Source organism: Salminus brasiliensis, chromosome 6 (assembly GCF_030463535.1).
Source record: "Salminus brasiliensis chromosome 6, fSalBra1.hap2, whole genome shotgun sequence".
NCBI classification, from domain to species: domain Eukaryota; kingdom Metazoa; phylum Chordata; class Actinopteri; order Characiformes; family Bryconidae; genus Salminus; species Salminus brasiliensis.
Window position 1 is genome coordinate 27,336,952 of NC_132883.1, and position 27,826 is coordinate 27,364,777.

Consider the following 27,826-nt stretch of genomic DNA (forward strand, 5'->3'; position numbering starts at 1 on the left):
CGCCGCCCTTAGTAGTTGTCCTCGTTGCTGGAGCATGCAGAGCCATAGACAAACTGCTGAAGACATTTAATTGGTTAGAGAGGTGAAAACCAGCTGTGGGGGTGTAGAAAACCTCTGTTTTCCATGGTCAAGATGATGCTTGCAGGGCTGCTCCATGGCCACCATTGTCTTTGAAGAAAAAAACACAGAGGTTAGTTAGTTAGTAAAGCAAAGTAATGTAAAGTAACACACATAGTGTATTCCAAGATTAAGACAAAGAAGGTTGGGAGCAGGTGGCTAGTGTTTTCTTACCTGACTGGTGTGACTGGGTAGGGCCAGTAAGTCCTGGCATAGCACCTTCTCTATGTTCCTGGAGAGTACAACAGATCCCAGGCAGCACATGTGAAGCCTTTCTCGGTGGTAAAGGACCAGACATCAAACCTGCAATCAGCAGTGGAGTGCAAAAAGTCTGCAGAATGGCTTGCTCCCTCATCAGTAGGTAAGCAAGTGGCCCAGAGACGACAATCCTGGCGTCTGTCTTCTTTCAAACTGTGTCTTGAATCTAGTGCACTAGTGGCACCGTGACACTGTGGCATTACCCTTTGGGCCCTATATTTAAGAGTGTCTTACAATAAAATTTTCAACAGTGAGAACGCCGCCCTTAGTAGTTGTCCTCGTTGCTGGAGCATGCAGAGCCATAGACAAACTGCTGAAGACATTTAATTGGTTAGAGAGGTGAAAACCAGCTGTGGGGGTGTAGAAAACCTCTGTTTTCCATGGTCAAGATGATGCTTGCAGGGCTGCTCCATGGCCACCATTGTCTTTGAAGAAAAAACACAGAGGTTAGTTAGTTAGTAAAGCAAAGTAATGTAAAGTAACACACATAGTGTATTCCAAGATTAAAACTGGCTAAGATAAACAATCAATAGCTATCAGCTGGGATACAGACAGACAGAAAGAGCATTGTGGATGGATGGAGAGAGAAAAGAGTTGTAAGGGAACAAGACAGGAAAACAAACCCCAGAAACTTACTAAACTCTGTTAACATGGCTGCACCTAATCTCACCCCCAATACCCAACTTCACCACTTTCACCATTGGTACTATTTTCATATGTTTCTAAGACTAGAACAAGCTGAATTTAAAAGAACAGGTCATGTGTTTGTACATCCAAGCACATTTTCACTAGAGTTTGGGGAGCTCAGTCAAGTTAGTTTGATATTGGATCTGCAGATATTTACTTCTCCCCTGCTCTCACTCACAATGTCCTAACATCTCTGACATGATTTTTTTAAACAATAGAGAACAGATAAACTGCAATCACTAAATATTCTTCTCAAAATGAAAAGACTGGAAATGTTGAGGAAATATAATCAAAATAGCCAGAATTCTTGCAGCAGGTGCCGTAGATGGTAAAAGAACGTCTATAAAGTGTGGATACCGAAAACTCTCACAGAGATAAGGAGCTGCTGGTGTTAGTTAAAAAGACAGTCAAACCTACTGAAGAACAGAGACTAAATAAAAATCAATGACTAACCTTAACTTCCTCACTTTTAAGGAATGGATATATTTTAGCACTTTAGACAATATAAACATGCATGTAGCACATTTTTATAACGAATAAATCATTACTGTGACACTGTCATAAAATATGCCTATTTGAACCATTTTTAAATAATATTGTTCCAGTAAAACATCCATATAGCTTACACATCTAAAGTCAGCTGTAGTGTACAGAGACACATCTGATAAATATACTACAACCCTTAGAATAGCCAGATTACAATTTGCTAACAAATTAAGAGATCCTGGAGAATTCTGGAGAAAGGTCTTGTGGACAAATGAGACTAGGATTAACCTATATCAGAGTGATGGAAAGACAGAAATTGTGGATTGCTCACTCGCGCTTCAAGGGAGGTAAAATTTAGTTTGCACTCACCCTCTTATTAACGGTACATACTTGGAGCCCATAGGAACCATCCAAAACATAGGTGTTGGAAAGCTCCCACAAAGGTGTTTGTACTTCAGAAATCTTTCTTTCTGAAGACATTTTATAATCCTGGGTGTTTCCTTGTGAAAGTAAAGTCTGAACTGTGCAAGTCCTCAGTTTGAGTTGCAGAGAGTCAATTTAGGAGTGATCCCTTTATCCTACAGAGTGCTCTGTGTGTAAGTTTATTCTAATGTCCATATGAAAGCACAAAACCTCATGAATAAAAACATACACAAGGCTTGGCTGAACATATAAGGAAACGTACAACTTACTTAGAACCTATAGTTCCATCAGTAAGGATCTTCATTACAGTGAAGTTAGCCACAGCTAAACCTTTGCTAAAGCATGGTTCTCTCCTTTTGGCTTGTAACCTGGCCTACTTCCAATATACTGCCACATAGTGGATGGAGTAGGAATTACCATGTAAAATGCCATCTGTTGCAACAATGGAGTCACATGGGTATCAGCTATGGCTTCAAGTTGTAGGACTTTTTATGGCATTATAGACAATAGGCAAGTGGCTTAAAGGTCCAACCACAACAGGCCCAATGAGACATAAAGAACCAGCACAACAGGCCCAGTGAGACTAGGGATGCACCTATCAGATATTAGGATCGGATATGTGTCCCTATATTAACAACGACCCCTTTTGGTCTCACTGACTTAATATTTCAGAATTACTTATTTTAGTGACAAATAAATAGCAATTTAATACATTCATATCTGTGTGTTAATTTGTTGTATTTTATTTTACAAACATGGTGAGGTAAACAGTTTATTTTTTTAACAATGTATCGGATCAATATTGTGTATCGATCGATAAGTTTATGTATTGGTATAGAAACTGAACAATGTTGGTGCATCATTAAATGTAACATATAGGAAACAGTGTGTCTTTGACAACTTCCCTAGTTAATAGAATATGCCTACATTGATAAATCCCCATACGTTTCACCCTGATTGGTGAATGTTTAGCCTTTCAAATGCATGCTTGAATGTGATTGGCTAATGGCAACCACAATAATTGACATGTCAAGTCTTCTGGACAGACAGTATTATAGAATGGGCTAAAGACGCAGTATGTAAAATTGCAGCTTGACTGGCTGTATGGTTTCTAAGAAACAGTTACGTACCACTGACCTCACCCTGCTCTGCTCACTGAGAGACAGGTAATCAGTCACACAAGTCATGTCAGACTTACTATTCAAACGTGCTGTATGTAGCTGTTACTTAATATCTGTCCGTGTCTCTTTGGATTAGGACAGAGTCATCACCACAGGCCCTCTCCTGCATTTTATCCACCGACTTGATGATCTGGTCTTAAAAACTGCTGAAGGTATACAAACTGTCCTCCTAGAACAGCTGCAGCTTTGCTTGGTCTGCCACTCAGAAGATCCAAATTTCATCAAGATGTCTGATGTAAGCCTGTACCTTTTTGTGATGTAAAACTGTGGTGCATGTATAGATTTTAACATGTATTTGTGATGCAATAAGCTGTTTTATTAATTGCTTAAACTATAGAGGAGCATTATTGGGCTAATGAGCATTATGAGCTAAATAGTTTAATTGTCACTTTAACAGGTAAGGACACCAGTTTCTCTCAGAGTTAGCTTAAGTTTTACCTATAAAAAAGGTAACTTTGATTAAAAACAAAATAATAATACTGTCTTGCAGACATCTGATTGATGTCATTTATGGCTGATTTACCGTTACAGTAACTTGATCACAATATTCTGCAAAATAAAATGTAGTAGTTTACTATAGCTCCACTGAATATTGGTTTTGTTTGTTGGTTTTATTTGGTTTCCTAAGAGGAATCTGTAACAGGAACAGGTCATTGTAATTTTATGTGTTACCCAGGTTTTAAATGTTCAGAACATTAAAATCAGATGCAAAGCAAAAAACAATAAATAAATAAAAGCAAAAAAACTTTTAAAAATAATACAACGTGAATAAACTGCTCAAAACAGCCATTAAAGCAGATAGAAAATGACTTACTGATAAGTAAGGTAAATAAAACGAGCCTTAAATGACAGCCAATAGCTTGTTGCCAAGACTGGTCTGCGTCAGAGACGGCCAATCAGCGCTCAGGGGGGCGTTACCTCGGCTCCTCCGCTAGAGACGTGCTGTGGATCAGAAAAAAGGTGAGAACGGCAGAGTGAAACACGATGGAAAGTTTTATTAAACTTTGTTTCATAAAATCGCTCATAAAGGTGAACGTTGAGAAGTACGACTGAAACGACGATTTGGATTTAGTCTGCATTTGATTTTGTGAGTGTAATAGGTGAAGCTTTTGGTGCAAATAGTTCAAAAGATTAAAAAGAAAAGCCTGTAGAGTTGAGGCTAACATGCTTAGGGGTCAAGGGGTCATGAGCGAGTGGGCAGTGCTGGCCACCATTTCATGCTGCTAATGAGAGTTTTATATTGAAAGAGGGAAGAAAACATTGCTTTACTTTGTAAATGTAGTATTATGTGTATCTATTAAGGCGCTGTTTTTGGGAACAGGTCAGTTTTTTCTGGGTGTAATTTTACTCTACTCTGCAATCTGGCTGCACCTGCGTGAACACTCTGCAGCAGTAGTGGCGTGGTGGCGCTGTAAAGTAATCAGTACAGTGCACCGGGGAAGATGCCGCCAAAATTCTGCGTGCTGTGAGCTGCAGATAAAAGTCTTACCACACAGTGCGTCTCACCTGTGGAGCTGTGTCTCTAAAAGCAGCTCAGAACTCAAAGCTAACTTCAGGTTCGCCTGTATCAGGGTTGAGTGCAGAAACAGTCCTAAAGCTTCCTCTGTGAAACTGATACTGCAGCACACACACTGTTTCCTCTCCCGAGGCCCCGTCTCAAATCAGTCCCTCTTCACTATGTAGTGCACTTTATGGGTCATATAAAAATAGCAGCATCTCCACCAAACAGAGCATGATATGTGTGATCAAGTCATTTCTACTCAGCAGTCGGTTCTACAATTTCCTATTTAGGCTCTCAGAATCATCAGAGACACTTTTCACCTCAAAAGGCACTTGGTGGTCAGTTTGAAGACACTAACCTGTGTGCTGTCCACACCAAAAGAATCACCCTTCTGCTTAAACACCTCCAGCTGGTCGGCAGAGAGCGCACAAACCAGGGCAGTGACTTTTACTTTTTATTTGATTTTGATAGTTAAATCACTTAGGAGCTCGCTGAAGTAATGCTAATGTACCAACAGCTGTGCTAGCTAGCTAGGTTAGCAAGTGCTGCTTTCTCAATAAAGCTGTACAGGAAGATCATGGTCATCTTAGCTCCTTTTATTTGAAACAGATTTAGAAGGCATATTAATAATAGAAGCACTTTATAATTGTGTAATTGCATACTGTAGTTCATCTGTTTCTCTGCATACTTTCACCCTGTTCTTCAGTGGTGAGGACCACCACAGAGCAGGTATTCTGTGGGAGGTGAGCTTTTTATAGCACTGCAGTGTTAAATGTCTGGACGAGTCCAGAACAAATGTGTAAACTGCTCGTTTGGAGCGATAAAAGCAACATTCCTGCAACATCCTCAAATCTGAATGTCCAGATCACTTTTCAGAGGTTTTGATGGCTGATTCTAAAGTCGTGATGAGCGGCAAGTTAGCATGGTGACATTCGTTAAAGTGGTACGTGCCAGTGGATGGCATTTTCGGATGGTGCAGTGGCCACTTCCTAGTGCCAGATGCTGATTAGGAACTGAACCCCCTTTCAAAATGTGCCTGAGCTCTTTACCTACTGGATAGGCTTGACTTTGGGCCCAAGTTATCTTACTAAACTGAGAAATCCTGCTTTGTGAAATGCCCCCCAGGAGTGGCTAAATGTTTACATAAGATACAACTGATTTTGTTAGATGAACAGAATTACTGACACATTTGGTTCATTTTGTTGCTCTTGGCGTGCAGGTATCCCACCAATGCAGAGTAATAATTTTATTCTTTTATTATTGTTGATCACAGAAGAGTAGTTGGTGTAATATTGGTGGGGAGATTTGAGTAATTCTCTTGTTTTGGTTGAGACTGAGAACTTGTGTCTTTGCTAAAGGAATGCATTGTTGGAGAGGATGCTACGCCTGAGGCCCACGTTAAGGTGTTGCGTGAAAAGTACAGGACGACACAACCTGATTTAATGATCGTGAAGGACCACATGAAGACTTTTGCATTGGCAGCATGGAGAAAGGGGTTTGGCCATTGAAAATGTATACTTGTGTCTTTAATAGTCTATTATAAGATATTTTTGGCTATTCAAGGTTTTTACTCTTCACTACTGCCTTCATCACTACACTTTATTGCAACTATATAATGAAACTTTCGTGTATTTTCTGCTTTTATCTTACAGTTGTATGATGAGTTCAATGCCATCCATCCTTTAATGGTGTACGTTTGTCACTGCTTCACCTGAAACAATGCTGGGAGTTTAGCTCTAAAGGCCTCCTAGGTGATCTTCAAGAGATGCTCGTCAAAAGTGTAAGCACACAATTTTTTTATCTTTACCAGCAGACCTACAGACCTACTCTTAATTTCATTGATACTCTCAGACATGTACAGTTTCAGGAAAAGGTGCTTCAGTGTGTATCTAATATTACACTAAATGATGTTTAGTATTCCCTTGATGTTTGTGTAATGGGCCATCTGCATAGTAAAGTGATTTCATTGTGGAAAATCTTACTTACTAAACTTGGACACTCTGTGGGTTCTGTGTGGTAAAATGTTGCTTCTGGTTTCTGGTGGGTGCTTTTCTTTTTAATAAGGCTTAATTTTCTCTGGAGTATAAATGTAACCATTTGATATGGATTCTTTGAGTATGGCATACATTTAGCCATGTTAGGATGATTTTTTTTTTTAGCTGGTATAATAAAACCTTTTTTGCTTTATTTCATTGTTTTGTTTGCTGTGAGTGCCACATTTGAATAGTATTGAGTCTAATTGTTTTTGTTTGTTTGATGCTCTTTCAATTAATGCTAAAGTTGTGTATGTTTACTACTAAATAAACAGCATAGACAAACATTGTGAACATGTGTGGATATTTCAGGTACACTTTAGTCACACTAGGGTCCAGAGTGGCTTGTCACTGGCGTAGTGCCTCTAAAAGCACTGGTTGGTACCTTTTGAAAAGGGGATACAGTTGTACCATAATTTAAAGGTACATTTTAGCCTCATAGGGTTCTACAGAAGCACGAAGCCTTGGTGTAGTCATGGATGATCAGTTATCGTTCTCAAGTCATGTTGCAAACATAACTCGGTCCTGCAGATTTCTTCTGTACAACATCAGGAGAATTCGACCCTTCCTCTCTAGAGAGGCCGCCCAGGTGCTTGTTCAGTCTCTCGTCACTTCCAGACTTGATTACTGCAACTCTCTTCTGGCTGGTCTCCCTCTGCGCACCATCAGGCCCCTGCAGCTCATCCAGAATGCAGCGGCACGGGTCGTCTTCAATGTCCCTAAATTCAGCCATGTCACTCCACTGCTGCGTTCTCTCCACTGGCTTCCTGTAGCTGCCCGCATCAGATTCAAAACCCTGACGCTGGCCTACAAAGCCAAGACTGGACCAGCCCCTCCGTTCTTGATGGCAATGGTCAAAAGCCGGTCTGCACCAAGAGCCCTTCGAGCTTCAAGTACGGCTCGGCTCGACCCGCCATCCCTCAAAATCCGCGGAAGACAAGCGCCCAGACTTTTTTCTGTCCTGGCACCAAAGTGGTGGAACGAGCTTCCCCTGGGTGTCCGAACGGCCGAGTCGCTCGCTGTCTTCAAACGCAGACTGAAGACCCACCTCTTCAGAGAGTACTTGGGCGAATAGAGTACTATGGTCGCCTTATTGTATTGTGTTTAGTAATGTCTAAGCTTAGAGGTATCTTTGAATTATTAGTCTATTCTAACTAGCTAAGGTTTCTTTCTTGGGTAAATAGCAAAGCACTTTGTAAGTCGCTCTGGATAAGAGCGTCTGCTAAATGCCGTAAATGTAAATGTAAATGTAACAGTCTAACAGTGGATTAGGGCTGCCCGTGGTGATTGTGTGGCTTTAAGCAGATGTGAAGGACGATTCACCACAAGAATACAGCCAAACACTTTCAGGTAAGTTCCAGTGGTATGTAATGTTGAATTTGTGTAGAAATCAAAAGAGAGTACACGCAACAAAAACAAAAAATAGACGAGCTAGATAGTACACTCTTTGTACAACAAGGCCTCAGCTGCCTTCATCTGAGGGCTGCAAAGCCTCACGCACGTCTACTATTGCTTCAGCCTACTCCGTGCAAGCTGAACCCCCTTATTGCCTCCTACACAGCCCTTTTAAGATGTATGCTGAAATTGATCCAACTCGCACAAAACATTAAAGTATGAGAAGTCAGTAAAAGAATAACCGTAAAGTTAAGCTAGCTGTAATCAAGGAAACACCTGCATTTAGTTCTCCTTCCATTAAAGCAAGATTATACAAATTTAGGCTTTGGTGATAATGATTTAGTACCACAGTGAAGTTGTAAAGTAAACCAGAAATAAACCCATATAAATAAGCAAACAAGAGCATGTCATCATTATTATGGCTTAGTACTAAAGTAAAGCAGATGATTGCATGACAGAACAGCACTGACCACAGAATACCTCAAAATGGCCGTTAACTCTTCATCTAAGGTGTGTTTTGAGTTGAATTTAGTAAAAACAAGTCTTTCTGAATGTGTGTTTACACACATTTGATGGGACAGTGCAACACTGCTGAAAGTTAATCCTGCTTTTCTGAACACTATTTAATGTTTGTGTTTTATCATGTGCTGATCATTATAACAGTGAGGCACACAGGAACTTTCACTGTCACTATGGCTAATTTACACTTTGCCATTTAGGCCAGTAAGATGCTTTTGTATTTTGTAGACATATGTATATGTGTGTCTGCAGGTGTGGAGGTCCATGATATAACATGTGAATTTGCACAACCAGTTCTACTCAGCGCTCAACCACGACTGATCGTCTTGTTCAGCAGTGGCACTTCGAGAGATGCCTGGGACTTACGATCGCCAAGTATGGGATTTACTGCCATTTTTACTGCCAATATTGAACATGTTTGTGTGGATGTTTCAGAGTATTGCAGCACAAAAACAAAGTAGTAAGCTGACTTAAAATAGAGCAACTCCAACAAAGGTGCAGAGTTAAATTGAGAGGAACATAAGTTGATGCAGTAGATTAAAATGTTTGTGCATGTATCATTGTTGGGAAGGCCTAGCCTGCAGTGAAGTGCCAGAATAGTGACTGGAATGGGCGTCACTGTCTTGTTGGATGCACATGTGCATAAATCTTCCATAAATGTACACTGACCAGCCATTTCTTTTCACCACTGTGTTTGATCCAGTTGTACCAGAGAGTTGCACGGCCCCTAACTTTTTATCTCTAGGGGTCAACCTAACCAAACACAAAAGAGCCTGTCACTATCAAAAGTCTTCAACCTTGATTGTGGTTAAAGCATAGTTACAGCACAGTGCTCATGTGTCTGAGACTCGTGAATTAATTAGGCAGTTGAGAATGTTGGCAGTCCCAAAAACTTGGCCCTGCCATCTATGGATGCTTAAAGATGCTTCCTCTCCACCTGCGCTGAGATGCCTTCAAGACCTGCAATGCAAAACCCACTGGTGTGAAAATATCAATTATTATAGTGCAAGCAAGTAATAAATTAAATAAACTTGATGTGTATTCCAGGATTTCACATAATTGTGTTATATCTGACAACTGTGTTAAGATATACTTTTAAATTACGAAACAGTATGATCAATATTTTGATTATCATATAGTTTTGAATTTCAACTTGTCAGATTCTCTTCTGTCCACAGGTCTTGATTATTCAGGAGTGGCTACGAAATTATTATTATTATTATTATTATTATTAATGAGGCTCTGACCAACCTCATCCACAGTTCTTGTTGAGTCCACTTTTTCACACTTCTTGTGATACCACTTACAGTGCCCATTGCAATCACCTGCCCAGATTTTTTCCTGTCCACAGCCCTCTATGATTCTGAAGTGGCTATGAAGTTCATTAATGAGGCGATCACCATCTTCATTCACAGATCTTGGTGAGTCCACTTCATCACACTTGTTTTATGCTGTTTACAGAGCCCATGACATAGTTTGTCCAAAGTAGCTTATTTACACAGCCCTCAATGATTCAACTTCATTAATGAGGCTGTTACCAACCTCATTCACAGTTTTTGGTCCACTTGGTCCACTTGGTCCACTTTATCACGTTCCATTTCCTTTCGTTTATGGTACCATTTACAATTGAGTGGACTGATGCTCTTGTGTGCTCTAGATATTTTGGAAATTGCTAAACCACTTTATCCACAGTTGTTGGTGAGTCCACTTCATCACAGTCCCTGATGGACTGCTTACAGTGCCCATTACAATCGACTGCCCAGATTCTCTTTTGTCCACAGCCCTTTTTGATTCAGAAGTGGCTACGAACTTCATATATGAGGCTTTCGCCAACATCGTCCACTGTTCTTGGTACAATCGCCTGCCCAGATTCTCTTCTGTCCACAGTGTTACTGTTACATTCAAGACATAGGTGATCCTGTGATCCAGTATTGCATATTTGATACTGTTAGTGCTGCCATCTGGTGGCCTGTTTCTTGTTGTTTTTGTTTTTCTCTCTCTCCCTCTCCTGGTGAAACGACTGATTGGAAACAGCTGATCTCAATGCGTGTGCTGGTTGGCTGCAGTGTCTGAGCTTTGTCATTGAAATGGTGCCATTGGCGTTTATCTAGTCGCCCGTGGCGTTCTCACCATGTGGCCAAAGGTGGTTGTGATTGAGGCTGTTCAAGATATATAACATGACAATTCACAGTTTGATGTATGTGGATCTATTGTAGCCTACTGTTTTCTGTGTCATTATGTACTTGTTGATGTCCAAGTGGTTTAATCATAGTCATGTTTGTAGTGGTGAGTGCCATTTACTATTTTAATTTCATTTATTATTTTTCATTTATTATTCTCTTGCTTCATGTTGGGGAGGCAGGTAAGGCCATTGTATTTTGTTTTATTATTTTTTAGTTAGGTTAGTTAGTAAGGAGGGATGTCATGTGTGTCTGTAATTTTGGCCTTTGCTCACCCTGATGCTATATGATGTTGACTGTGGTCTTGATATGTTTGCCTATAATACTACATTTTCATTTGAGCATTAAATCTGTTTCTTTATGGTTTGTTTATCTCCTCAAGCCCTAAACTAGTTTTTTTTATGAAATGGTTTAATAAACTGGGCTGTAAGATTACTCAAAAATTGACTAACTTTACAAGACTTTAACAAAGCAAAACTTCACCAAAAGTGAAGTAGAAAAGAAAAACGTAGGCCAGAGTTATAAGAAAAAGTAGGCCAGAGTTATAAGAACTGCTTTTTATTGGAATTTAAAAACCTGAATGTTCTTATACGACTGAAGACGTGTCGAGGTTCTTCTGTTCCCTGTATGCTCTGTGACTAATTTGCTGAACAAGTAGATCTATCTGAGATGTTTCCAAGCTGTTTTAAGCCTGCGTCTGAGATGAACACTGTATGTGAACTTTTACATTCTGAATTTTTAGTTGAAAGTAAGTCAGAAGATGCTGAAAATGATTTCACATCAAAACTGAATTTTATTAAAGAGGCTTTGATGGAGGAACAAAGTTGGGATCAATCTCTTGATAACTGTAGACTAACTGCTGTAACAGAAGAAAGTAATGCCCCATCATGCAGTTATGTATTTTCAGCAAGATGTACATGTACTTAGCATGTACTTAGCTTAGCCCCCTGACAGTGTGTTCTCTGGTCATCTGGGTATACAGAAAACACATCAGCAGATCATGTGTTTTTTCTTTTGGCCTGGTCCTAAAGCTGATGCTGTGTTATGTTGAGTTACGGGAAAACCCAATCAGGTTATTCCATCCACATCACTTCATCCAATCCTAGCATTATGAGCACCATTTCAACGTGTGTAGGGCAGCTGCCCTGGCCACTGATCAAATCCTTCTACTTTTGTGTTACCCCTTGACCAGCTACCTAAACAAATGCTCATGCTTCATTACAGTAACAAGGCTGTGATGGCTGTCTTAAGTATGTTGCGAGAAGGTTACAAAGTATGTTCAGGTTTTTCGCTGCTGCTGCTGCACCTGCATCATTATCCTCTATTTTATTTGTTCCAGACATGAGGAGCTCCTCCCTTACTGTTCCACATTGCATTGTGGTATAATGTAAAAAAGTGTCCATTGAGTATACACCAAAAATTAGCTGTGCGCTAATCCGTATACGTTCGGCACCATTTAAGGTGGCTTCCAGTAAGAAGCTGGAGAATAACTCCAGCCTTGTTGGTGCAGCCGTTTCTTTACGGCATCATAAATCAGCACATTTTACAGTTGTAAAATACATCCAGATAGATCCGGGAACTAATTTTACTGAAGTTCTGAAATTGTTAGCAATTGATCATCACATGTCCAGTGCATATCACCCCGAATCTCAGGGTTCTCTAGAATGTTTTCAACAACCTCAGTGCTTCGTACCTACTGTCTTTAGGTAGATAAAGAATGTGATGATGGCATCCTGGTCTTATTGTTTGCCATTTGTGAAAGTGATCAGGATTCCATTGGGTTTAGCCATTCACAGCTGAATTGTGAATTTCACTTTGGAGATAAAAGACTTGTACGTACCAGGTTCTGCCCTGTGTGCAGAGTTTTCAGGAAGATTGTGTTGATGGAGGTGGATCTGCTAATAGGGTTTTGCTAAGTTCTCCCCTACTGCTTCTGAAGTATCTGCTTTTGTCACACCAGATCTCTTTCTACAGTATTCCGTAATGCCATTTGGGTTACAAAAGGTAATAGCTAATGTAAACAATTGTGAAGCATGTCTGGATGTCGTTGTGATGTCTAGATGTCTATCAGAGTTGGAATGAACATTTGGCAATCCTCTGAAATGTGTTTAAGCGCTTTCTGAAAGTTTCCCTCACACTTAATCTCACTAAATGTGAGTCTGGGAAAGCTAGAGTATCCTAGGTTTGTAAGAAGGTGGGCCAAGGTGAAGTGCGCCCTCTTGAGGCTAAGATACCAACCCTGCAGTTGTGCTTTTGTAGAACCCCTGTTCTAATGACTCCTGACTACACTCAATTCTTCAAGCTGTAAGCTGGGGCTGGAGCTGTCCTCCTTAAAGAAGACTCGAGGTGTTGACCATCCAGTTTATTTTTCATAGAAATTGAAGGAACATCAGATCATGTATAGAACCACTGAGAAGGAAGCCTAGCACTCTTATTAGCTTTTCAACACTTTATGTGGGGTTGAGTGTTTTGGCAGTAGTGCTCTATATATACCACAATATCAGCTGAAGACTGATGAGATGGTTCATGATTGTTCAAGGTTTTAATGTTCAGAATAAGAAAGATTGTGAAAATGTAGTTGCTGATGCGTTGTCTAGGCAGTAGTGTGAGGGTGTTATGACCCTGGGGAGTGTAGAAGAGAGCCTCGTTGGTGCAGCCATGTTTGTTTACAGCGTCAGAAAGATGAAGCAGTTTAGGAACACAGAGTCCTAACCTGACGTCAGTCCAATTATTCCATTCCACCTTAAATGGTGCAGCAGATTTAGTCAAAAGTATTCACCAACTGTATAGCACCAGAATGGAACAGGTGGAACATAATTGGGATGAGATGCCGATTTCAGTAGGGCATCAATCTTAGTGTGCTTCTCCATCCTTCTTCTACTTAAGCACAACTCTAATAATGAACATATGATGCTTTAAATACAAAAACAGAAAATATTATTTAAATTCAGCCTGTAGTTCAAAACTACATCCAACCAAACACCACTGTCTGACTCACTGTTGTCTTTACCTAGTTAATAGATGTAGATCTGCACTCTTAGCTCCTTCAGTGGGGGTTTTTTTCAACCATTTCAGCCCAAAAAAAAAAAGCTTCTAAGCTTTTCAGTCCCTGAGATCAGTCCTGGAGGACTTGTGTCCATCTGCTGAATTAAGAAAACAAATGGTAAATGTGGCATCAATCTATACAAAATGAAAATGTGAGCGAGTTAGACAGTCATGCAGTGAGGTGAGGATGAATCAATGCGAGGACCAGCGGGCAGTGTTTTCTTCTTTTTCTTGTCTTACCTTTGTCTTCTTTTCGTCTTATATTTTCTTTTTTATCTTTGTCGTCTTTGTCGTCTTTCTTCTTTGTCTTTGTAATTTTCTTTTTTCTTGTTTTCTTCTTTGACTTCTTTTTCTCAATATATATTTTTTTGTCTTTCTTCTGTCTTTTTAGTCTTCGGCTTTTTGTTTTTCTTATTTTTCTTTTCTTAGTGTTTTTGTCTTGTCAAGTCAAATTTATTTGTATAGTGCTTTGTACAACTGTTGTGGTCACAAAGCAGCTTTACATAATTAGTAATTAGTAAAAGACAGAAAAAAGTCTTTAATAGCAGTCCTAAAATAGAGCCTTGTGGAACTCCATATCTTACTTCTGTGTAATTTGAAGATAAATCTTTACAAACTCCTTTAGATATGATTTGAACCACCATAGGGCTGGTCCTGTGATTCCAACCATTTTCTCTAATCTTTCTAGTAATATAGTATGATCTATTGTATCAAAGGCTGCACTAAGGTCTAGTAGGGCTAATAAAGATACATAGCCTTTATCAGAGGCAAGAAGGAGATCATTTTTATTCTTCACTAGGGAGGTCTCAGTGCTGTGATGGGATCTGAATCCAGATTGGAATTTCTCATACATGTCATTTGTACTCAGGTATAAGCAGAGTTGTTGGCCTACAGCTTTTTCTAAAATCTTGGATATGTTAGTTAAGTTGGAGATGGGTCTGTAAATAGACAATACACAAGGATCAAGATTTGGCTTCTGGATTAAAGGTTTTATGACTGCCAATTTAAGTTTTTTAAGGTTTTTGGGAAATGCCCTAGGCTAAGGGATGAATTTACAATTGTTAAAAGAGGTCTAATTAGAAGTGAGAGTATTTCTTTTAGCAATTTAGAGGGAATCGGGTCAAGTTGTACAGGCTGTACAATTTGGTGAGGAAATATTTTTTTTTTCTAGTAAGTTTAGAGATCTCGCTAAAAAGAACTCTGGGATTGTCTGTTTTTGTTTTTCTCAATCAGCGAGGCCAAATACGCTGAGCGAGCTTTAATGAGTGCCTTTCTATATTGACTAAGGCTGTCCTTCCACACAGAGTGGAACACCTCTAGTTTGGTCGTCCACCATTTACGCTCTAGTTTCTGCACTGTTTTTAGTTTTTGCCTTGTCATTTTACTTTTAAACAGTGCTTCTTTGTCTAAGGTTGATTGAAGGGTATTTTCCAGGTCGTTCGTTAATGTAACTAGCTCCGTTTGGAGTCATTGGGGTTATTGCGCGCTTTAGACAGTGTTGCGGGGAAAAAATTAACATTTTGCCTAAGATGTGTCTCAAAGGAGATTAGATAATGGTCTGATATTACTGAGCTTTGAGGTACAATATTTAGATGATCAATTATAACACTCAGGGTCAGGACTAAATCTAGGGTATGGTTACAGTAATGTGTGGGTCCAGTCACATTTTTTGTGATGCCGACAGAATCTAAGATTGATACAAACGCCTTTGCTAATGGATCATCTGCTTTTTCAAAATGAATATTAAAGTCTTCTAATATTATAAATTTGTCACTGCACACTGACAAAATCACAAAATTATTTAAAAAATTCATAATATATCTCCTGGAGGCCTATAAATGTTAATTTAGTCTGAATGCATTTTTATTTGTTGCTGGATTTGATTTTTTAATGTAGAAAATCTCAAAAAAAGTGAAAGTGTTAGTGTTTTTGAATAATATGTAGTGTATTCTGGTAGATTATGCATACTCCACCTCCTGTGCCTGATAATCTAGGGCTATGTACATATTTATAACCTGCGGCGGTGGCTTCATTTACTGCTATACATTGATCAGGTTTCAGTGTGGCAGAAAATGTCTAGTTTCTAATTAATTTATTAAAACAAGCAGATTTAGATATTCTATGTTTGGCTTTAATTTGGGGCACAGACAGTCTTAATACAATGAAACCTGGGTGACACCTCAAAGCAGCTCGCAGACGGTTTAGCGTGTCTGTCTGCGGCCTGGTCCCGGCTTTGGATTGTCAGCAGCCTTTTACACTACTCGACTAACTAGCAGACTATGCGTTATGCTGCACGAAAATAGGGCAGCACCCTCCTGCGTGGGGTGGACGCCATCCCTACCTAAAAAACAGGCTTGCCCTCAAACTTTAATCAGTTATCTATGTTATTTAGTGCTGTGATTCGGCTGTAAGACTCAATCGAATGAAGTTGCCGGTGAGTGGAAGCACAAGATAGATGTTTCTAATAAAGTGACCGTAACTTAAAGCTACCTTACACTCAGCAAAAGTCCATTCTCTATCAGCAGAGAAACCTTTGGATGAAAAGTACTGAGCTATCTTTTGCTCATTAATATATTTCTTCACTATGCCATTGATTACTTTTTCAAAATCAGAATCAGTCCACTGAGGCATTTCAGTCCCTCCCTTAACTAAGGTGCTGCTTTTATAGTTAAGAGACTTCCATGAGTCTTTACCAAGATTCTGAGTATGTTGGCCTTTTCTTGACATGGTGTGGAAACAGGAGAACAAATCCAAGTTTTCTTCTTATTAACTAAACTACAGAAGAACAAAAACAACTCCGTTCAGAGAGGATTACGGTTACAAACGTTACGTTTAACAGTAACAAAACAAACTTCTCTCCTTTAGAGAGGATAACAGCCACAAAACACTAGGTTTTTATCAGTGACAAACAGATAACTTCTCTTCTTTCAGAGAGGCTAACAATTACTGACTCCTCTGTCTTAAGAAAACAGAATTTCTCTCAGATTCGAAATGGCGTTTACTCACCAAGAAGGTTTTAGTAGGCCATCCGGGTCACGGCACCACATTGTTAGAAATCCGGCATAAAGGAGACAGATTCAGGAGTCAGGAGACTGGATCTTTAGCATTGGAGTTTATTCACGTGCAGACAGAAAATCATACACTGGCACAGCTTAGTTGATCACGGTCAGTCTAGTCTAGTCCGACCATGTCTAGTCCGAACCAATCCAGTCTGAACCAATCCAGTCTGAACCAATCCAGTCTGAAACAGAATCCAGTCTAAAACAGAATCCAGTCTGATTAGGGGTATTTTGAGAGGGCCTTATATATATTGGAAATTGTGAAGAGGAGTTTAAGGAGGGGTAGGAGGGGGATGAAGGACAGGTCACTTGGAGTATCAACAGTAGGGGGTGATAGTTAGCACTTTAAAGAGGGGTAGGAGGTGGGTGAAGTTGAGGGGGGTTGATGGTCATCACACATCAAAGGTCATCGGTATGACCACTTGATTGTTGTCACCTTTTGAGGGTTATTCGAATTACCATATACAAAGAGAGAGAGTGACCACTTTAGGCCGGCAGACGAAGGGTAACAAAAGGTGAGACAAAGGATTAAGATAACCATTTGATAAGTTGAAACCACATGAAAGTAATGTTAGAAAGGGCCATATTTTCTCTCAGCTACAACTCTCAGGTCTTTGGTCTTCACCTATATAAGGCCATCAGTTGTCAGGTACATCTGGATTGTACACAAAACTGTCTTCCCTCCATTGGGCGTTGTGCCCACTTGGGCTATTCGGGGTCAGTGTGGGTGGAGGTGGAAGAACTGCCGATTGGCTTTTCAATTTTGCTTTCTGTCAGTGTGATCTCACCCTTGCATGAGTATGATGCAGGACCTCTAGTGTGCACCTTAGGAGTGTCTGGTGGGTTAGGGGGTTCAGGCTGATCTTTGACCTTGAACTTGACCAAACCTTGCATCTCCATCTCCACATCAGTTTCGGTCCAGGTGGTCACGTGAAGTGGTCACTGCATTGCTGTCTGCTCTTGTCCATCTGATTCAGGGGCATATGGAGGTGGTCTCAGGTTTGAGCCGAGAATACAGCCCGGGCTTGTTTGTCTTGTCATCATGTTGTTTGCTTATCTCCATGTTGTGAAAGTTAGCCTACGAGTGATAAGAAGATAAGGGGTGATAAGAGAAGTACAGGGGTGCTATAAGAAGATAAATGGGTGATGAGAAATATTGGCGTAATACAAGAAGATATGGGGTGATAAGAGAAATAAAGGGGTGAAACCAGTAGAAGGATGTTACAAGAGAAATATGGAGTGTTAAGAGAAATATGGGGAGTTATAAAGAATAAATTAAGGGGTGTTAAAAGAAAAAGAAGGGGTATTATTAGAAGAAACTGGGTATTACAAGAAGGGTGAGTAATTATACAAGTGAAGAGATAGGGTATAGTGTACACAGAAGCTTGTGTGTGTGAATGTGAAGGGAATTATCGTGTGTCTCTCAGTCTATGTGTGGATTCTGGGTGGCTATGTTCTGTTGGGGTTGAAGGGATATGTTTGGAGAGTAATTCTAAAAACTCGCCATACTGTTGTCTTTTATTGTGAGATCTTGTGCTTTGCAGGAGATCTCACAATAAGAAAAATCTCATAAAAACGAGAGAGGAACTATATTTAAGTTTGTGCACAGAATCAATAAAAGCCAAATTAATTGGGGTTGTAAAAAGATAAGGGTAAAAGCTGAAAAGAATTCTGTTATTGTCTCAGAAAAATGTGTGCATTTGTGGGAGGTTGCAAATTTAAGGGAAGACACAGTATGGGGGCCCCCGGAGAGAAGAAAAAGAGGAGTAAATGTTACATGTTGTATGTCTAGTCTGAGATTTTGTTTTAATGGCCAATAAAAGATAAATGGATCCATTCGATAGAGTTATGTGATAATGAGTGTAGAAAAGCAGTAGGAAATCTATGAAATAAATAGGTTTTGTAGATATGTGGGTTGGAATGAAGTATAGGAAAATTAATGAGCCCTGACTGGGCATCAGAGAGGGAGATAGGTAAAGGAACAGTTTCATAAACCACTAAAGCAGCCCATACTGGCACCAGGTCACGTGTAGTACAAGAATACTGTTAATAAGTCCTGTGGTTGTTGTATGGATACTGGAATGTGGGTTTTATAGTGTAAGTCCAACCTACCAACCTGAGAAAGAGATTTGACTAGGTTCAAATAGTTATACATAGAAGATGTGTTTATATCTTGTGTAGGTAATTCTTTGTATGAATAACATAAGCATTATTGTTAAGCACTGTAGGAAAGTAATCTCTGGTATTTCTGTTCTATCCTGGCAGAAAGGGAATCTATCCACCTGTACATACTAGCATATAAATAGGTTCTGCACAGATGCTTTTGGTTGAACTTTCACCACTGGAAAGGGGAGCCTCATGTATGCAAGCATACACATACACTAAGGTTTAAGGTTGGTAGAGAGTTAAATCACTTTTAAACACACATGGTTAAAGATTCTCTCACTTGATTAGCTTAAGATTAGATCTGAATTACAAGTAATCTGGTTTGATTCTCCTTTCTCTTTTATGGGATGTGAGAGGAGACAGAAAGAAGGACCTAAGGAGGGGCAACTGGTGAATGACGTGCCAGAAACGTCACATGGACTGAGTGGAAGAAGCTGTGCTGACTTCCGATCAGGCTAGTGTGCTTATCCACAGATCACTTCCCTGTATACACCTGCATTCTAAACAAATGTGTATTCATATTTATAGTGCTATTAATTATATAATACTTGCTAACAGTTGCCAACTGATTGGTTGGGCAGTGACTTTGATTACTTAAAGATAACACACTTGGGGGTTAAACATTTTGTTGAAAGCCACAGGTAGGGAAGTATTTGGTGGTTTAACTCTTACTAGAGGAGGACTTTTTTTTTTTTTTAGAGTGGTCATACATTCTTAAGGTCTGGGCTGTTCTGAAGTTGGCAAACCTCAGTTAATTTCAACAACTCGTATAGTAACTTTTAATAAACAAATAAATAAATATCGTATAATTCAAAGTAGACAGTGAAGTGGTAGTAATTTCAATAATTTAAAGTAATCTTTTTCACACTCAAATAACATAGAGGCCATTATTATGCCAACTATGGGTACAAACACTTCAAAAGGAATTACTCCTGTTGATGTAGTTAAAATAATCCATTAATTAAAGGCATAACTAAGACATCAGAGAAATGGCACAAGCGTTGGCCTGACATTGACCAACCATGGCCAGTGGAGGGGACTCTTAATCCAGATGTAATTAAAGTAATGCAAGTACTTCTGGCCACGTACAAGGCTAACCAAAAGAAAGGTAAGAAGGGGGAAAAAAACATAAGAAGAAGAGACCGATGGAGCTCGGCATTCTCCAGTTGCTTGAATAAGAAGGGCAGAAACTGGTCAAAGCAGCAAAGGATAAGAGAGAGAGGAGTGCAGCAGAAATGGAGAGACAGATGAGAGGAATAGGAAAGCAGATGGCAGAAATTAATGAGCCATTTTCACACGTAAACAAGAACCCCCCACATATGAGAAGGAATTGAGAGTCTGAGAAGATCTATCCCCAGCTCCCAGTGATCACTCAAGAGGGCAAATATCACATCAGAGATGATGGCCGAATAGTGGAAGCAGGAAAAGCAGAAACAATTATAATAATGTATTTTCCAAAAGCAAGAAGAAATCAACATATATGTAAACTGAAGGTGAAGTGAAGATCAGGAGGACAAAAGTTGGAGATGATGTGGATGAAAGTGTGTGGGAAGCCAGAAGAGGATGTGATCCAGCAGTCACGCTTAGAACGTGAACAAGTAAGACAAAGAATAAAGAAAGAAAATGAATGCTTACTTACCGATAACACAGTTGCAGATGAAAAAAAAAGCCAGAAAGCCAGAGGTCCACATTCAGACAACCATATACAGTTGATGTATAGTCTCTTGGAATCATGAGGTCCTGTGAACAAAGACAAAGAAGAAAGTCAACAGCTGAAAAGAAACATAATGCTTTCTTACCGATGACACAGTTGAAGATGAATAGAAAGTCAGTCAGATTGAGTTGCAGATGTAGACAACGGCAAAAAATTGGAGATCGATAGCCTCTTGGGATCATGAAATCCTGTCAACTAGTAGGACAAAAAAGAAAATCAAAATATGAAAAGAAAGTGAATGTATACTCACCTGTTACACAGTTGAAGATAAATTAAAAGCCAATAAGAAGAAAAATCCAGATACAGACAACGGCAAACAGCTGGAGATGAACAGTCTCTTGACATCATGAGGTCCTGTGAACAAGACAAAGAAGAAAGTCAATACATGAAAAGAAACTGAATGTATACTTACCTGTTACAAAGTTGCAGATGAATACACAGCCAGTAAGACAGAAGTCCAGATGCAGACAACCACATGCAGCTGGACATGGACAGTGTCTTGGGATCATGAAGTCATGTGAACGAGTAAGACAAAGAAGAAAATCAAAATATGAAAAGAAACTGAATGTATACATACCTGTTACACAGTTGCAGATGAATACACAGCCAATAAGAAGAAAAATCCAGATACAGACAACGGCAAACAGCTGGAGATGAACAGTCTCTTGGCATCATGAGGTCCTGTGAACAAGACAAAGAAGAAAGTCAATACATGAAAAGAAACTGAATGTATACTTACCTGTTACAAAGTTGCAGATGAATACACAGCCAGTAAGACAGAAGTCCAGATGCAGACAACCACATGCAGCTGGACATGGACAGTCTCTTGGGATCTTGAGGTCCTATGACCAAGTAAGACTAAGAAGAAAGTCAATACATGAAAAGAAACTGAATGTATACTTACCTGTTACACAGTTGCAGATGGAAAAAAAAGCCCGTAAGCCAGAGTTCCAGATTCAGAAAACCATATACTGTTGATATATAGTCTCTTGGGATCATGAAGTCCTTTCAACAAGTAAGACAAAGAAGAAAGTCATTACATGAAAAGAAACGGAATGCTTACTTAGCAATTACACAGTTGCAGATGAATACACAGCCAATTAGAAAAAAAATCCAGATGCAGATGAATAGTCTCTTGGGATCATGAGGTCCTGTAAACAAGACAAAATGAAAGTCAATACATGAAAAGAAACGGAATGTAGACCTACCTGTTACACAGTTGCAGATGAATACACAGCCAGTAAGAAATACTTCCAGATGCAGATAACCACATACAGCTGGACTTGAATAGTCTCTTGGGATCATGAAGTCCTGTGAACAAGTAAGACAAAGATGAAAATCAAAATATTAAAAAAAGAAACTGAATGTATACTTACCTGTAACACAGTTGCAGATTAATACACAGCCAATAAGACGAAAAACCCAGATGCAGATGAATAGTCTCTTGGGATCATGAGGTCCTGAAAACAAGACAAAGAAGAAATTCAATACATGAAAAAAACTGAATGTATACTTACCTGTTACAAAGTTGCAGATGAAAAAAAAGCCAGTAAGGCAGAGTTCCAGATTCAGACAACCATATACAGTTGCTGTATAGTCTCTTGGGATCACGAGGTCCTGTGAAGAAGTAAAACAAAGAACAAAGTTAAAACATGAAAAGAAACGGAATGATTACTTACCTGTAACAAAGTTGCAGATGAATACACAGTAAGAAAGAAAGAATTCCAGATGCATACAACATACAGCTGGACATGGACAGTCTCTTGGGATCATGAAGTCCTGTCAACAAGTAAGACAAAGAAGAAAATCAAAACATGAAAAGAAACTGAATGTTTACTTACCTGTAACAAAGTTGCAGATGAATACACAGCCAATAAGACGAAAAATCCAGATGCACACAACTGCAAACAGCTGGAGATGAATAGTCTCTTGGGATCATGAGGTCCTGTTAACAAGACAAAAAGAAAGTCAATACATGAAAAGAAATGGAATGTATACTTACCTGTGACACAGTTGCAGATGAATACACAGTCAGTAAGAAAGAATTCCAGATGCAGACAACCACATACAGCTGGACATGGACAATCTCTTGGGATCATGAAGTCCTGTCAACAAGTAAGACAAGGAAGAAAATCAATGCATGAAAAGAAGGTGAATGTATACTTACCTGTTACACAGTTGCAGATGAATACACAGCCAATAAGACGAAAAATCCAGATAAAGACAACAACATACAGCTGGAGATGAATAGTCTCTTGGGATCATGAAGTCTTCTGAATAAGTAAGACAAAGAAGAAAGTCAATACATGAAAAGACACGGAATGCTTACTTACCGATTAAACAGTTGCAGATGAATACACAGCCATTCAAAAAGAATTCCAGATGCAGACAACCACATATAGCTGGACATGGACAGTCTCTTGGGATCATGAAGTTCTCTGAACAAGTAAGACAAAGAAGAAAGTCAATACATGAAATGAAACTGAATGCTTACTTTCGGATTACACAGTTGCAGACGAACACAGCCAATAAGACGAAAACTCCAGATGGAGACAATGGCAAACAGCTGGAGATAGATACACTCTTGGCATCAAGAGATCCTGTCAACAAGTAAGACAAAGATGAAAGTCAAAACATGAAAAGAAATTGAATGTATACTTACCTATTACACAGTTGCAGATGAAGACACAGCCAAGAAGACGAAAACTCCAGATGCAGACAATGGCAAACAGCTGGAGATAGATACACTCTTGGCATCAAGAGGTCCTGTCAACAAGTAAGACAAAGATGAAAGTCAATACATGAAACGAAACGGAATATATACTTACCTGTTACACCGTTGCAGATGAATACACAGCCAGTAAGAAAGAATTCCAGATGCAGACAACCACATACAGCTGGACTTGGATAGTCTCTTGGGAACATGAAGTCCTGTGAACAAGTAAGACAAAGAAGAAAATCAAAATATAAAAAGAAACTGAATGTATACTTATGTGTTACACAATTGCAGATGAATACACTCCCAATAAGACGAAAATTCCAGATGCAGTTGAATAGTCTTTTGGGATCACGAGGTCCTGTGAACAAGTAAGACAAAGAAGAAAGTCAATACATGAAAAGAAACTGAATGTATACTTACCTGTAACACAGCTGTAGATGTACAAAGCCAATAAGACGAAAAATCCAGATGCAGACAACGGCAAACAGCTGGACATGGACAGTCTCTTGGGATCATGAAGTCCTGGGAACAAGACAAAGAAGAAAGTCAATACATGAAAAGAAACGGAATGTATACTTACCTGTTACACAGTTGCAGGTGAAAAAAAAGCCAGTAAGCCAGAGTTCCAGATTCAGACAACCATATACAGTTTGATGTATAGTCTCTTGGCATCATGAAGTCCTGTGAACAAGTAAGACAAATAAGAAAATCAAAATATGAAAAGAAACTGAATGTATACTTACCGATTACACAGTTGCAGATGAATACACAGCCATTAAGAAAGAATTCCAGATGCAGACAACCACATACAGCTGGACATGGACAGTCTCTTGGGATCATGAAGTCCTATGAAAAAGTAAGACAAAGAAGAAAATCAAAATATGAAAAGAAACTGAATATATACTTACCAGTAACACAGTTGCAGATGAACACACAGCAATTAAGAAAGAATTCCAGATGCAGACAACCACATACAGCTGGACATGGACAGTGTCTTGGGATCATGAAGTCCTGTGAACAAGTAAGACAAAGAAGAAAGTCAATACATGAAAAGAAACTGAATGCTTACTTACCAAATACACAGTTGCAGATGAATACACAGCCAATAGGACGTAAAATCCAGATGCAGACAACGGCAAACAGCTGGAGATGAATAGTCTCTTGGGATCATGAGGTCCTGTAAACAAGACAAAAAAAAAGTCAATACATGAATAGAAACGGAATGTATACTTACCTGTTACACAGTTGCAGATGAATATAAAATCAGTCAGGTTGAGTTCCAGATTCAGACAATGGCAAACAGCTGGAGATTGAGAGCCTCTTGGGATCATGAGGTCCTGTGAACAAGTAAGACAAAGAAGAAAATCAAAATATGAAAAGAAACTGAATGTATACTTACCGATTACACAGTTGCAGATGAAAAAAAAAGCCAGTAAGCCAGAGTTCCAGATTCAGACAACCATATATAGTTGATGTGTAGTCTCTTGGGATCACGAGGTCCTGTGAACAAGTAAACAAGACAAAGAAGAAAGTCAATACATGAAAAGAAACTGAATGTTTACTTACCTGTAACACAGTTGCAGATGAATACACAGCCAATAAGACGTAAAATCCAGATGCAGTTGAAAAGTCTCTTGGGATCACGAGGTCCTGTGAACAAGTAAGACAAAGAAGAAAGTAAATACATGAAAAGAAACGTAAAGCTTACTTACCTGTAACACAGTTGCAGATGAATACACAGCTAATAAGACGTAAAATCCAGATGCAGACAACGGCAAACAGCTGGAGATGTATAGACTCTTGGGATCATGAGGTCCTGTAAATAAGACAAAAAAAAGTCAATACATGAATAGAAACGGAATGTATACTTACCTGTTACACATTTGCAGATGAATACACAGCCAAGAAGACGAAAAATCCAGATGCAGACAACGGCAAACAGCCGGAGATGAATAGTCTCTTGGGATCATGGAGTCCTGTGAACAAGTAAGACAAAGAAGAAAATCAAAATATGAAAAGAAACTGAATATATACTTACCAGTTACACAGTTGCAGATGAACACACAGCCATTAAGAAAGAATTCCAGATGCAGACAACCACATACAGCTGGACATGGATAGTCTCTTGGGATCATGAAGTTCTCTGAACAAGTAAGACAAAGAAGAAAGTCAATACATGAAATGAAACTGAATGCTTACTTTCGGATTACACAGTTGCAGACGAACACAGCCAATAAGACGAAAACTCCAGATGCAGACAATGGCAAACAGCTGGAGATAGATACAATCTTGGCATCAAGAGATCCTGTCAACAAGTAAGACAAAGAAGAAAGTCAATACATTAAAAGAAACTTAATGTATACCTACCTGTTACACAGTTGCAGATGAACACAGCCAATAAGATAAAAAATCCAGATGCAGACAACAGCAAACAGCTGGAGATGAATACTCTCTTGGGATCATGAGGTCCTGTAAACAAGACAAAGAAGAAAGTCAACACATAAAAAGAAACTGAATGTATAGTTACCTGTCACACAGTTGCAGATGAAAAAAAAAGCCGGTAAGCCAGAGTTCCAGATGCTGACAACCATATGCAGTTGATGTATAGTCTCTTGGGATCACAAGGTTCTGTGAACAAGTAAGACAAAGAAGAAAGTCAATACATGAAAAGAAACTGAATGCTTACTTTCCGATTACACACTTGCAGATGAATACACAGCCAATAAGACGGAAAATCCAGATGCAGACAATGGCAAACACTTGGAGATCGATATCCTCTTTGGATCATGAAGTCCTGTGAACAAGTAAGACAAAGAAAAAAGTCAATGAATGAAAAGAAACTGAATGTATACTTACCTGTTACAAAGTTGCAGATGAATACAAAGCCAGTAAGAAAGAATTCCAGATGCAGACAACCACATCCAGCTGGACATGGATAGCCCCTTGGGATCACGAGGTCCTGTGAAGAAGTAAGACAAAGAAGAAAATCAAAATATAAAAAGAACCTGAATGTATACTTACGTGTTACACAGTTGCAGATGAATACACACCCAATAAGACGTAAAATCCAGATGCAGACAACGGCAAACAGCTGGAAATGAATAGTCTCTTGGGATCATGAGGTCCTGTTAAAAAGACAAAGAAGAAAGTCAATAAATGAAAAGAAGCTGAATGTATACTTACCTGTTACACAGTTGCAGATGAATAGAAAGTCAGTCAGATTGAGTTCCAGATGCAGACGACGGCAAACACTTGGAGAACTATAGCCTCTTGGGATCATGAAGTCCTGTGAACAAGTAAGACAAAGAAGAAAATCAATACATGAAAAGAAACTGAAGGTATACTTACCTGTCACACAGTTGCAGATGAATAGAAAGTCAGTCAGATTGAGTTCCAGATGCAGACAACGGCCAAAACTTGGAGATCGATAGCCTCTTGGTATCATGAAGTCCTGTGAACAAGTAAAACAAAGAAGAAAGTCAAAACATGTAAAGAAACTGAATGTATACTTACCTGTTACACAGTTGCAGATGAATACACAGCCAAGAAGACGAAAAATCCAGATGCAGTCAGGTTGAGTTCCAGATGCAGACAACAGCAAATAATTGAAGGTTTGATAGCCTCTTGGGATCACTAGGTCTTGTGAACAAGTAAGACAAAGAATAAAATCAAAATATGAAAAGAAACTGAATGTATACTTACCTGTAACACAGTTGCAGATGAATACACAGCCAGTTAGAAAGAATTCCAGATGCAGACAACCACATACAGCTGGACATGGACAGTCTCTTGGGATCATGAAGTTCTGTGAACAAGTAAGACAAAGAAGAAAATCAAAATATGAAAAGACACTGAATGTATAATTACCGATTACACAGTTGCAGATAAAAAAAAAGCCAGTAAGCCAGACTTCCAGATTCAGACAACCATATATAGTTGATGTATAGTCTCTTGGGATCACGAGGTCCTGTGAAAAAGGAAGACAAAGAAGAAAATCAAAATATGAAAAGAAACTGAATGTATACTTACCGATTACACAGTTGCAGATAAAAAAAAAGCCAGTAAGCCAGAGTTCCAGATTCAGACAACCATATATAGTTGATGTATAGTCTCTTGGGATCACGAGGTCCTGTGAAAAAGGAAGACAAAGAAGAAAGTCAATACATGAAAAGAAACTGAATGTTTACTTACCTGTAACACAGTTGCAGATGAATACACAGCCAATAAGACGTAAAATCCAGATGCAGACAACGGCAAACAGATGGAGATGAATAGACTCTTGGGATCATGAGGTCCTGTAAATAAGACAAAAAAAAGTCAATACATGAATAGAAACGGAATGT